Here is a 13625-nt window from a genome sequence, read left to right as displayed (position 1 = left end):
GGATGGATTCCCATGCTGGGAACCTCCCGCAGTACTGAAAGATGGGTCAAATCAAAGAAAGGGCTTGTTCTGGAGTCTGGTCCTCCAAACAAACTGTCACCTGGCTCACTGGGAAACAGCTTTGGGTTTTGGTGGGGCCAGGATATCCCCACCAGAGATGTGGGCTCGGGAAGCAAAGCACATGGCGTATCAGCAGCCCACTGAGTGCACAACGTAGCCCAAGAGTCTCCCCTCGCCCATCCCTCGTCCCAGGATAACCCCATCCTGTGAGGACCAGAGCTCACACCACAGGAACACCGATGGCTTGGCTAAGCGGGGGAGGGGGGAGGACTGAGTGATGGAATAAGAGCCAGCCCAGTCCCGTCCTGTGACAGGCACCCAGAACCGGGGCAGCCCTGTGGCTTGGATCCCGGTGGGGCTGCCCAAACCCTGTATTTGCCTGCAGGAAAGGCCACCTCCGCAGAGCCCACCACCCCACGGCCGTCCCACCGCAGGGGTGCGATGGGCTCTTTCATCCCACGTTCATCGACCTCCACTGATGGTTACAGACTGCAGCAGGTCAGTGAGTTAGTTATAGCAGTAACTCGGACTGACCGACCTACTCACTCCCTTGCACGCAGCATTTCTCTAGACTCCTTGCAGGAAAATTTAACAAAATGGGCAGAAAACATGACACAAGCAGACGTGTCTGGGGCATCGATGTAAAAATGACATGAGCAGATGTGTCTGGGGCATCAATGTCAAAGCTCCAGGCAAGGCTTTTGCAAAGGGCTGTTGAGCTACTCAACACGTGGCACCTAATGGCATCCAATGCTCCCTGCAACAGCCCCGCATCGGCATGGCCACCCCCCCAGCTCTTGCCCCTTGCGTGGGATCCGGTGAGCAGAGCGAACACGCCGTGGATGCAACACTCACCCAGTGTCCTCACCTGCGCTGCCCAGACCCTGCAGAAACCCACCAGAGATGGAGGAAAAAGCCCCCAGCCACGTTTTACAAACTCCAGCGCTAGCTAGAGCTGTCACCCTTGCCCAACTCAGGCCCCAACCATAAAACAAGCTCCACAATAGTGTTATTTATTTTTTTTAAGTCACAAATTATTTCCAGCAGCAGGAGGGTGGAAGGATGCAGCGTGCTGGACCCTGCTCGCCGGCACCCAGCCAGTCTCATAAATGGTTGGCAGCCGGCAGAGCAGCAAACCTATTTCTATTGAAATGAGGTTGTTACTACTAATTTTTACTGGCTTCCCGGTTGATTCATAAAGTTTTGTTGGGTTTTTTTTTTTTTGTTCGGTTGGTTTTTTTTGCGAATCTCGGAAAGCAATTCCTGAGACACTTGGGGAAAAACAAGCCCTGGCCTCCCCACGAAGGGCTGCTCCTGCACCCTGGCACAGGCGGCTCCATCCCCCGCAGAACTACGTCGTCTTGTTTTCAGGGCTTCAATAAAATCTTAGTAGAAAGAGTGCTCTAGTTTTGAATAGGCCAAAATCAAAACCTCATGGATTCGGTTTTGCTATTATCAGCCCTGCGCAGAAATGCTCGAGACTTCAATGGCAGCTGCAGACACACATTTTACAGGAACAGTTTGGGTCCAAGACATTAAAGTCCCCGTTTTCCCATCTGCTCCCCCTCTCCACAGCTGGGTGCACCAGGTTGTCGCACTAGACAAAACCAACCAGATCTAATCTTGCAACCTGAACCTTTTAGAAGTACCAGCAACTATTAGCTGCGAGACTCAGCACAGCTTTGGTCACTGATTGCAACGCCTGCATGGATGAGAGCTCCTCCTTTGGGATGGGCAAGGACAGCCAAAGTGATACACCCTGCCAACGCCAGAAGGGCCACAACAGTTTTACTCCACCAAAAACCCCAACACAGAGACTGTGCAACACACGCACTTAGCACCGAGCTGGACCCCTGGCCATGAGCTGAGAGCACCGTCAGCCAAGCCAAGCCCAGGAGGAAGATGCTACGGGACCAAGCCCATGCAGCATCGCCTCCCCCAGCATCACTTACGTCTGTGTGGTATTTCAAAGTGTCTTTAATGCTTTAGTACGGCACTTCCTGTAAGCTTTGCTAATTGCTGACACTTAACTAATGTAAAGAGCCTTCTCTACATATTTGCTTCCCTCTTCCAAGTGCTGGACCCTAAAGAAACCTGCAGCACTAAGCACAAGACGAGGGTCTACTCAGTGTAATTCCACAGTTCCCTCCCTGCACAGCCGGCTTATACTGTGGCTCCTTTGGATCTTAAGAAGAATGGGGCAAAAATAAAAATACATATAGGTCTTTTTCACAAACAGCTCTCACTTTAGGGCTCAAAGAGCAACAAATATAAAAGCCACAGGAAGGGCTCAGGGCACAATGACCGTGTGTGCTACAGAGCTCGGGGGAAGATGCAATGGTGCTCCCAAAGGCATTGCCAGGGACCAGCAACACCGACATCATTTATTCAGAAGTGAGGGAAAGCAGAGCCAGGGGAGTTCCCAGCCACGACTGTCCGTGTTTGTCTTCACTGCCGCCTCTGTGGGATAGAGCAGGGATGCTCTGAGATCCCACAGCCCTTCCGCAGGGGGAGACGAATCAACTGCCTCATTCTTCCAAGTGGACAAACTTGCATTTTGCCGGCGCAGGATCTCACAAATGGACCGTTGTCTGAGCACAGCGCCAGGCACTCGCCCCCAGAATAGGCCATGCTTTTTAACAGCCAGAAGAAAAATGGAAAAAAAAAAAGAGGAAATAAGGAAAAGTGACATGCTCTGAACAGCACATCCATCCCTCCGGAGACAGGTGGAATAAATCTGAAGAAAATGCAGTGTTATCATCACCCACCAACCAGGCACCCAAGTGCTACACCGCCATGCAGGTAACTATGGGGCTTTTTTGCAAACCCTTCAGTCACTGCTTTTTTTATTAAATAGACAACAGTGGTTTGCATCATTATGTGTGAAAGCATAAAGCAGCTGGCATTTTTTTACAAGTCTTTAACATTCTCTGGCTCCTAAAACGGAAAAATCTTAGCAAATCAGACCTTAATAAATGGAAAGTACTGAAAAATAGCCTTCCTGCTGGCACATTTCACTCCTGCTAATCGAATACCTAGATAAACCTGACACAGTTGTGTCTCAACCCCTTCTGCAGTGCTGCTGCTGCAAGAAATCCTGCCCAGGCATCCCTGGCGTGGTCCTCCTTGCAGCAAAAGATGCCCCTGCAGCAGGATGAAGCCTCCAGCTCCTCCTCCAGCCTCTAAAACACAGCCAACACAAGGAAAGGGCAGCCTGATCCTCCCAGCCACCAAAGAGCACTTAGGAGGAGGAACATCTCCAAATCCATAAAACCCGAACACAGGCGGAGGAAGGGGAGGGCAGCAACCAGCTCTTCAAAGCCCAGGCAGGGAGATGGCCAAGCTGCACTGGGTCCAGCTGAGTGTCGGCATCCAGCTGGGAGAGCAAATGTGACACGAGGGCACTTGCATGAATTGCCATTTGGGGAGGAAAGGAGGGCTTTGGTCCAAGGTTTCCTCTGGGAACTGTGCTTGGAGCAGGGTGGGGAGGGCTGAGGGATGCTGTAAGGGAGGACTATGTGGGCTCTGCTGCAAGCAGCCCTTGTGCCATCAGGAAAGGGCTCCTGCTCCCCCAGGGAACAGAAAACTGCTGCGAATTAAAAAACAAATTCTATACTGATCCCTCTTCTCTTGCACTGTTGGGAATTTGACTTTTTGGCAGGTTTCATACTTGGGATTTTATAACCTGAAATGCAAAATGCTGAGACACAGAGAGGCATCGCAGCCCACTCCCAGGCGAAGGAGCCCAGGCTGCGGCCAGAGCTCTGCACGGCAGTGTCAGGGTGGCTGGCTGGGCTGACACGGCTGTGACTGGGCACAGCCAAGAGACTCAGCTGCATCCCAGCGTGGGGGCACAAGCCAGAGCACTGGCCCATCACCACTGCAGGGTGGCTTTATCATGTACCCTGGGCACAATGCTGGATCAGTGCGACTCAGCACCTGGCCACGGATCAGCCCCCCTGTGCTGCCACGAGGCACAACCCTGAACCCCAACACGGGCTCAACCCCAGTGCTTGCCTTGAAACGGCTGAAAAAAGGCTGATTAAGGAGATAAATACAATTAAAACTATGTCTTCTGACGCTGCCGGTATTTTCCCATAACCAAAGCCCAGGATGACAAACCAAAACGATGCTCAGCTTCTCACCAAAGGAAAAGCACCTCCGGGAAGCAGGCAGCGGGGCAGCAAAATGCTCCAGCACTTCAACGCTGGAGTCCGTTTAATCCCTGCTCCAGCCCCAGGAGCTGCAAAGACCATTACAAGTCAGCATTCAGCAACTCTAGAAGAGGTCAGCCAAAACAGGCGTTTCCATGTGAAATGTTTTTGTTCTTACAATAAAAAAAAAAACAACAAAAAACCAAAAAACAAACAGGAATTCAACAGTTCTCAGCATCCGAAGGCCAGACCCCAGTGCTGGCGGTGCTTTGCACAACTTCATATCAACCTCCCCTCTCCCAGCACTCAGCCCCTGCCGCAATGCTTTTTTCCAGGCTGAACACCCGCTTTCTGGGGGAATCAACCAAGGGAGAGGAGGGAGAACGAGTCCAGCCCACTGCTGGGACAACCATCATCCAAACCCAATCCCCACGAGCAAGGTGCGACCTCAATGAGCAGATGTCCCTCCTCATCCTCGATCACCACCAAACACTTTGATCCCCACGCAGGACCGGGAGGCAGCACGCCCCTCTCCTCCCTCCTGCAGCCCACGGTAGGATGCATGGCAGGGCTGGGAACCACAGCAGCCGCGTGCCTAATCCCCTCCGATTCCAAGCACTTTGGAAGGACAAAGAGCCGAGTCTCCTTTGCCAGTAAATTGAACCTGCGGTTCCAGGGACTCAAGGCACTTCAAAGCCTGCAGCAGCCCGGCCAGCAGCAAAGGGATGTACTTTTCGGCTGTCGAGCAGCAAAGTAAAACCCACACAAATAAGCAGTGTTCCAGAAAACCAGGTTTAACCATCAGCAGCTCCGAACGACGAGGGATGTTTTTCCTGAAGGGTTTTTTTTTCTTCCTCCTCCTTTCCAGTTTGTCTTGAGGTTTTGGGTTTTTGGTTGGGTTTTTTTTTTTTTAATTTCTTATTAAAACACGTCTCAAGCTCCCACACTGCACACCCCTTTTGGGTCTTGAGCATCCTCCAGAGATAAAATGCTGAGTTAGGTACTGGAGTCCGGGAAAGGAGGTGCCTTTGATGAACAGCAAGTTTACAGACTTCAATCGTTTTGGTGAGCGCCACAGATTTAATAAGTTATTTCCGTGGAAAACCTTAGTAACTCAGTTATGAATCAAGCCTATAAACACCTCTCACTCATCAAAGTGCCACAAAAAAAAAAATTTCTATTACTGTAACTGTGAATACAAGCCTCTCTCTACAGGTCCCTGTAAGAAGCCAACATTCCTCCTTCAGAACGTTCACCATTTTCAAAGGTCATAAATACATTATGTCCAGCATTCAGGAAATCTGTTTAAAAAGCAAAACACAGGCACAGAGAAAAAGTAAAGTTCAAACAAAGACATACCATCAGATATGCACTGTTTAAAAGACACAACCGGAGTTACATCAAAAGAACTTTTACTACCTAGAAAGCTATATCCAACTCTTAATAGAGTGCAAGAATGTTATGTTTTGGCTACAAAGCTTAACCTAATTTACTTTTAAGTAACTTGCTTACTTCCTGATGTTTCTTTTTTTAAGTGTGATGCTTAGGTGCTGGGAGAAGTGAGGGATGTGATTATTCTGTGATTCAAGGCCAAGCATCATAACTACTCAATGAACCACAGACAAAAACATTTTATCGAGGTGTTGTACTTACTCCAAGAACTTCTAGGCTGAAAACATCCCAGCTAGCTGTGAAAAGCCATCCCGGCTCCAGGTAAGGGAAGGAGAAAAAGGGCAACTGTCCCTTCCTCTTCTGCAGAAACAGACTGAGAAATCCAGCGTATTGCCTGCACAGAAACAGCGCTCCCCAACGCTGCCCATGATACGCTCGTTTCAGGGCATCATCCTGCCTGGCTCTGTCACCGCAAACTCTCCTTCAGAGCCGCGGAGCAGCGTTCACACGAACAAACGCAGAGCTATCATCCGCAAAGCAGCTTTAATCCCTGCATTAGGCACGGGGCCAGGTATTGGTAAGACCAACCTTCTTCCACCCCTCCTGCAACGGGCAGCCTGTGTGACGACAGGCAGATGATCCTAAGCTCTGGCAGCTAGTTTTGCATTTTTTTCTCTCTGTCTTCTGGACCAGGGACAGCTCTTTTTGTCCTCGTTTTAGGAAGTGTTGCCTGTGTTGGAGGGTTAAAGCAGGAGGATCAGCCATCATCATCATCGAAGAGGAAAGATCTTCTCGCACGTGAAGCAACACAAGCAATGGACAGTGATGGGAGGGATTTCGGCTCGATTCACATCTCTGCAACAGCTGCCCCATCTACCCTGGATCCTTGCAGGAGAAAACACATGGGAGAAGGGAGTCCACCACTGTTCTACCAGTTCAGATGAATGTCACCGGAGCTGCATCAACTGAAGATGCTCCTTGGAGCAGGCAGGTCCCTGGGATGCAGCAGCCCTGGCCGAACACAGGATGCTGTGGGAGGTCCCTCCCATCTTCCCCGCTCAGCACCATCAATGCGCTGGAGAACCGCGTTGCTCTCGCAAACCATTTGTGCTGCTGATAACGAAAGGACATTTCTCCACCTCCCAGTCCAGAAGACACCTTCCCTCTTGGAAGACAGTATTTTTGGAGGCTGGTGACGATGCTCTCATGCTGCACGGGACACAAAGCCTCAGAACAACCTTTACTTCCCTTCTCAGGAGACCTTCAGCACAAATCACCTCTTTTCCCATCTCCAGCGAGTTCCCCAGAGGTCCCTCACCCTTCATGAAATTAATTTCCCCTCCCCATGGTACTAAACCTGGCTCAGCTCCAAATTAATTTCAAGACTGAAAGTCTTGTATTGTGAGCTCATAACCTGTAGGATTTTTTTTTTTTTTTTTTTTTTTTTTTTTTACGAACAGGTGTCGCTTGCTTTAGAAACCCTTCCACAGCTGCACAGCCACTGCAGAAATTTCATCCTTCATCCTCCTTCCAGAAGCCCGCACTCTGCACGGACGGGGTCACTGGCACCTCTCCTGCTTCTCCAGACAGGCCGTTGGGTACCGGTGGCAACATGAAGGTGTACTGTCACCCAAGCGTGGTCATCCACAAGCTCTACATGAGCAAGCTCCAGCAGACCTCAGCGCTACAGCTGTTGGGTCTGGTGGGCAGCAGGAGTTGCCCTGCACGGTTTTAAGGGAGAAACAACCGTGCACAGGGAGGAGAGAAGACTGAAGAATGGAAGACTGAGATGGGATCTTATCAATGTCTACAAATACCTTAAGGGCAAGTGCCACGAGGACTGGGCCAGGTTCTTCTCAGTGGTGCCCACAGGCAGGACAAGGGGCCACGATAACAAACTGCCCCCCAGGGAGTTCCATCTGAATACAAGGAAGAACTTCTTTGCCTTGAAGGAGACCAAACACTGGGACAGGCTGCCCAGACAGGCTTGCAGTCTCCTTCCCTGGAGACATTCAGAACCCACCTGGACACAACCCTGTCCAGCCTGCTGTAGGAAAGCCTGCAGCAGCAGGGGTTGAACTACATCTCCAGAGGCCCCTTCCTAACATGACCAGTCTGTGATGCTGTTATCTTCCCCAGCCTTGATCTAAGGTGCTTCAGCTTCAATTGTTAAGTAGGGGTTTATTTGCTCCATCTCAATGCTCTGGACAGCATCTTCAGCTGCACATTAACAACCCGGAGTGCTCTCTGCTGGGTTATACTGCTCATGGATGAAGCACTGCCATCAACAGGCTTTGGACACAACGAGGAGCCCATCTGGCTGCAGAATCAACGATGGTTTCCGTTTCCCTTCTGCTCCAAAGACAAAAATGTTTGAATTCCAGCAGCTGCCACTTGAGTCACCCAACTGTGGCAAGCACAAATGTAATGCAAAAAGACCTGCAATCCTCCTGTAAAGCTACAGGCTCCGGTGGATTTATCATCAGCCCAGAAAGATGCTCATTGTAGAATAAAACAGCACACCTGCAGCTCTCTGAAAGGGACAGGCACTGAAAGCCCAGGGATGCTGTCTCCGAGAGCTTGCCCACATTCCCTTTCAGGGATTAGTTCCATGATTCACTCTGTAGTTTGCACAGTTGCCTTTGATGTAAACCTCAGGTAGGGCCAGAAGCTGCACAAGAACAAACCCGAAGTGAAGGTAGGTTATTGTTTGGAAGTTCTCCCAAGCATGGGGAAGGATGCTGCTGTGCGGTCACACTCTCTGATGGGGATTCCAACATTCACAGCCATCCACAGCCGCGTGGGGAAAACCGTCACACCAAGCAAAGAATTCCTCTCTGAAGCACATTAGAAAATAGATGCACTTTATTTCCCACTGGCAAACTAAAATTATGGAGGAAAACTGTTTAATATAAAAACATCTGACAAAGCACCTCCAGGATGTGTTTTTTTGCATCAGAGAAGTAGCTCTTGGCAACAGGCTCGCTCCTCCAACAAGAAAAGTTTTTAGCCAAACCCTGATTGTTATAGACTGCGCAGGGTAAGACACGCCAGCAAACTTAAAGTTAAATATGAAAGAAAAAGGAAACCAAAACCATTACTGGCCCAAATAAACATCTGTCTGTGATTAAACTGGATGTGCAGATATGCTCCACCTTTTTTTTTTTTTTTTTTAAAATAGATTTATGTTTCTGCAATAAGATGGGGGCAAAAAAGGATGAAAAGGCTCCACAGTGCTGCTGGGTCAGACCCAACCTGCTGCCCCCAGCCGGAGCCAGCACCCGCACCCAGGGCTGCAGTGCGAGCCTGGCACCCAGGCATGCCGAAGCCAGAGGTGGCCATCAGAAAGTTGCAAAGCCAACATTTCACCCCCAGAAGAAACTGCCACCCTATTAATGAGAAAATGTCTTTTTTTTTTTTTCCTGTTTCTGTTAACAGGTAATTTCACAATCTCTCCCCCACTCTGGAAAAGGCAATGTTTGCCCAGTTTCCACACATATCCGCCTTACATATTTAATAGGCGCTTTTTTTTTTCCCCCTACTTCTAACACACAGGATCTTCATAAATTTCCTTGTTAGCATAAATCCTTGCAGTCTGTTATTTCTGGGGGGAGAGGAAGAGAAATGTTCACTTTCTCCATTCAGTGGGTTTTAAAAAAATGCTTCCTTAAGTTCATCCTAAATATTGCTGGAAGCAGAAAAAACCCTCCGGCTCTCGCATTGGAGCCATGGCATCGCTTCAGCAGCGCTGAGTCATCAGCCGGGATGGACAGGCACGCTCCCACCTTCCTCCTCCCTGCAGGGATACGGGGACCCCGCTCCCCAAATCCAACACCCCCAGTTCCACCAGTGCCCTGCAAGCAATGTCTCTACCTTCCCAGGTCTTGGGAAAAAAAAAAAAAATACGAAAACCCCCAAAACTTTAAATAATCTCCAGGCCCTTCAGTCTCTGTTTCTCCTCTCTCTGTTAATTCACAATTATCCTCCACCAACTTCGGAGAAGGGAACAGTGAGCAAGTGACTGAGCAGAGCTCATTTCTACATGGAGTCTGTCCTCTTCCAGACTTCGGCAGAGCTGCCTGGAGCAGGCTCACATCTGTGCTTCCACTTTTGGGGCCGGCTCCCCACTACTCCAGAGTGCAGAGAGGAATTAATCACTCCTCCAACAGACCACCAGCTCACTATTTCTTCTTTTGGATGCACATTCCCAGCTACCAAGTGGGTTCACCAGAGCTGGAATCTTGAAGTAACAGCACATGGGAAGTGAACCGATTTCAAAGTCCAAAAAAATAAACAAACAGTATTTTTGGAAAAATCTAAACCAGCATCTTCCACTGCCTCCTGCAAAGCCTCTTGTTGCTGGTGCAACCTCCCCTCACCAGCCCCTGCTGTCCCCACTCTCCTCAGCTCTCACTGCTCTGGCAGCACTTCTCCCCGCTCAGGTGTGATACCCAGCCCCAAGCCACCCTCCTTTCTCCTCTCTGAAACCACCCGGTGCCGAGCATCCCCTGGCTCCAGCACCGGCTTGGCCAGTCCGTGGCAGAAGGACCGGGTGCGGGACAGGGTCCCCTGGCATGCTGCAGAACTGAAGGGAGGTGGGTTGGACACAGACACCCACACTTGGCAAGGAGCCCTTTCCCTCTGGAAAACCCTGCCATGCACTGGGCTCGAGCCTCACAGGCCCCACCGGTTCACAAAGGCATTTCTATACGAGCGACAAGATTTTCCATGCAAACACTGGTACAATGCCCGATGAAGCGAGGAGCAACGAGCAGGCATGTAGGGACACAGGCTCCAGTGACGAGTGGCTCCTTTTGAGAAAAAAATAGCTATCAAGAGCCTGGCACTGACTGCTGCAGGCAGTTTTTGTTTGGTATCTTCAGCAGAGACATGCAGCCGGTGCAGGACCTCAGCATGGTAGCCAGGGATTTTGCGGTGAGGCAACAGTGAGTTGTACCCATCACTACCTGTCTGCTCCTACAGCTAATGACTCACCCTTACTACTGCTCCAAAGAAAACTGATGCATTTTTGCACTCTCTAGAAGACAAGACCTACAGCAGCAGCAGCCGCAGCCACGAGTGATGGCCAAGTCAGCGCAGAGACCTACAGAAGGCTCCCGAGCAGCAACACCACCTTCTTCCCTCCCTACCTGTGCTCAACTCCTCCCCTCCTGCATGGTCCCTAGGACCTCCAGAACGTATTGCCACCACTAACAAGAACTCTGGTCACTAACTGTACGATTTCATGGGGCTTTTTTAGCCAAAAAGACAGACCGATGTGGCACGCTGTGCCAGGGGAGCAGGGCTATTTCACGGTCTTTAAGAGAAGGTCCTTCCTTGGGAAGGCGAGGGATATCCTTGTGGGATTCAGGGGAAGGCAGGTGATCCCAAAGCCCACAGCGTCTGCTCCAGCACGTCCCCACCGTACTGAACCAGTTCCCGCAGCAGCAGCGTGGCCCTCTACAAGCCTGGCAAGTCTAACGGGTACAGCAGCTTCTTGGCATGTGGTAGAGGAGCCAAGTCTGAGGGGAAGGGAAAAAAAAAAAAAATTACTACAAATGTTCCACCAATTATGAGTCACGGGGCTGAGCTTTTGTTTCTGCCTTGCTGGATTTTGCCCTTTCCCTGGTATTTCCCCAGCTCCGGCCGGGGGAGCTGTGGGGACGCCGACACTGGCCAAGGCTCTGGCACAACTCCAGCCAGGGGAAGCAACAGGGCTCAAGATACAACTCCCGAAATGGCAGGTTTTCTTCACCTCTGCTCCCCAAGTGTGCACAGCTGCAGAAAAAAACCCCAACGAGGAACTCTTACTCCTGCGAGCCTGAATGTGACACTGCTTCAACTCAGAAGATGGAAACTTCGGGATCAAACACCTCCAGGTGCCTTTGCCACCAACCCAGATCTTCCCAAGCCACTGTACCTCACCGAGACATCGGAGGCATCCCCAGTCCGAGGGAAACACTGTGGCTGGACACCAATCCTTGGACAGTGAGCTTCCTTTCGTGACCCAAACGCTCTGAACCTCAGCTGAAGAGGACTCTGCAGCACCATCCATCGATCCAGTTCCCACAGAAGGTCTCATCTGCACAACTATGCACAACTTGTGCTTCCAGTTAGCATTGACTGTTCCTCCAAATTTTATAGCAAGCCTGCTAGTTCATTGAAGACTTCTTGCTATTTTTAAGAGCAGTACTATAGCCATGAGAAGGTCTACACTTCAAAAAGAGGGTGGCTGTGGGTTTTTTTAGATGTATACGTACAACAGAGATTATCTTCTGACTTCATGCTAAAACTTCCTGTTTAGAAGCTCATCAAGTAAAGAGTAACAGTAGAAGAATGGTTCTCTTTGTTATCCAAAATTGAATTTCGTGGGTTTAGTAGGAAAAGCCTTTTTGATGATCAAAGCTGAAGCAATAAATAGTAGTGGCTTGATGCTAGATCCAAAATGTACTTATTTTTGGAACAGGAGTTAAATGCACACTGAGCTCCTCCGGTACGCACAAGGGAAGGCAGGGAAGCCCACGTGCTTTGTGTATCCTTTACACAGGCCTACATTTCAAGCAGACCTATTAAATAAGTTGAAATGGAGAATAAACAAACTGAAATATGGCAGATAGACTAGAGTCTAAGTGCTTTTTCTCCTTTTACTTCCCTGTGATGACAAGTATGGGTTAACTTCAGTGAAGCTCTTATCCTCTTTCAGCTATCGTGAGCACTGGGGAAAAATAAATCACACAGCCCCAGACTCTTATTAAAAGTTACACCGTTGGAAACTACGCAGGGGGAGAGGAGGTATCCGATTTCAGTACAATCTCGGTCACATGTTATTGTTATATTGTTCAAGTAAAAGTTAAAAATCTCTTCTAGTCCAGAAAATCTACCAGATGTCCCATAAAGGGCTCCGCTGCGAGAGGAGCTGAACCACTACATCCTCAGGAACCGTGGTTTTCAAACTCGGCTGCCATAATTAACGGCAATTATCAAGTTACGATAAAAGCCATGGGCATGGGGAGCTTTACGGACGCATATCCAGCCTGAGGAATGTTTGTTAGGAACTGAACACATATTTATTAGAGCACAACCCTGAATGATCCAACTCCTGGCTATCAATTGTTCCCCTGCTATGGACACTTGGCAGCACAACAAAAGCAAGGCGGGCCGGCACGCTGCATTCGGCACGCGGCAGCACCGTGGCAAAACCAGCCGCAGCAGGAGAACCTTAAAGGAGAAGTAGGAAAAAATCCCCGAAGGGAAACATGCCAGCATCCCTTGACACTGTGGTGCCGTGCTGTTTAAATGCCCCTTAAAATGCTGTGGGGTTGGGACTGGTTTAGGACCCGGAGGACCAGCACCCTAAGGGTCCCCTCCACTGCTGTCACCTTGCAGCATCCCCCAGAGAGCAGCAAAGCCCATCCACATGCTCAGCAATCCAGCACCTGGGCACAGAGGTGCCAGAGTCCTGCTCTACCACAGAGCCCAGCCCAACCACCCAAGGAGGCACACGGGGCTTCAGTAGGACGAAGGTTTATCTGTCTTCATCTTGGCTCTCACACCGTTAACCATGTCATTTCTTATATGGAAATTAAACCTGGTCCCACAGACAGGTCCCTCCTGCCCGACACACCATTCAGCCCCCAGCCTGGGATGCAGCATCAGAGGAGAAAGATGAGAAACCATCACGGCAGCCAGAGCAAATGGAAGCCCCAACTCTCCACCTGCTCGTGGGTAAAACCACCCAGGGCCTTACACAGCACCATTAAATGAATGAAAGGCTGCAGGGGTGGGGCAGTGCAAAAACCAGGACCTAATTAAGCAAAGCTTTGTTCAGGAGCTTCAATGGCATCGTAGCTGGGAGCCCTACTCATGAAAGCAGGGTTTGCACTGTAGGGCCAGGACCCAACAGGTAACACAAGCCAGACAGACTCAGCAAGAACCACCACAAAGCAGTCATCGTTCGACATGGCCTCACTGCTCCTGCCATGAAAACAGTGACGGCACAGAGCCCAACCTCGTGCCAGC

General features: G+C 50.0%; 1 protein-coding gene across 1 annotated transcript in view; it reads right to left on the bottom strand.

Moving 5' to 3' along the window:
- The window catches only part of SMAD6 (SMAD family member 6), a 45080-nt gene that overhangs the window by 25331 nt on the left and 6124 nt on the right, over positions 1–13625 (bottom strand). The window lies entirely within an intron of this gene.

The sequence above is a fragment of the Falco biarmicus genome, chromosome 7, assembly GCF_023638135.1.
Source record: "Falco biarmicus isolate bFalBia1 chromosome 7, bFalBia1.pri, whole genome shotgun sequence".
NCBI classification, from domain to species: domain Eukaryota; kingdom Metazoa; phylum Chordata; class Aves; order Falconiformes; family Falconidae; genus Falco; species Falco biarmicus.
This window is presented reverse-complemented; position numbering and strand designations above follow the sequence as displayed.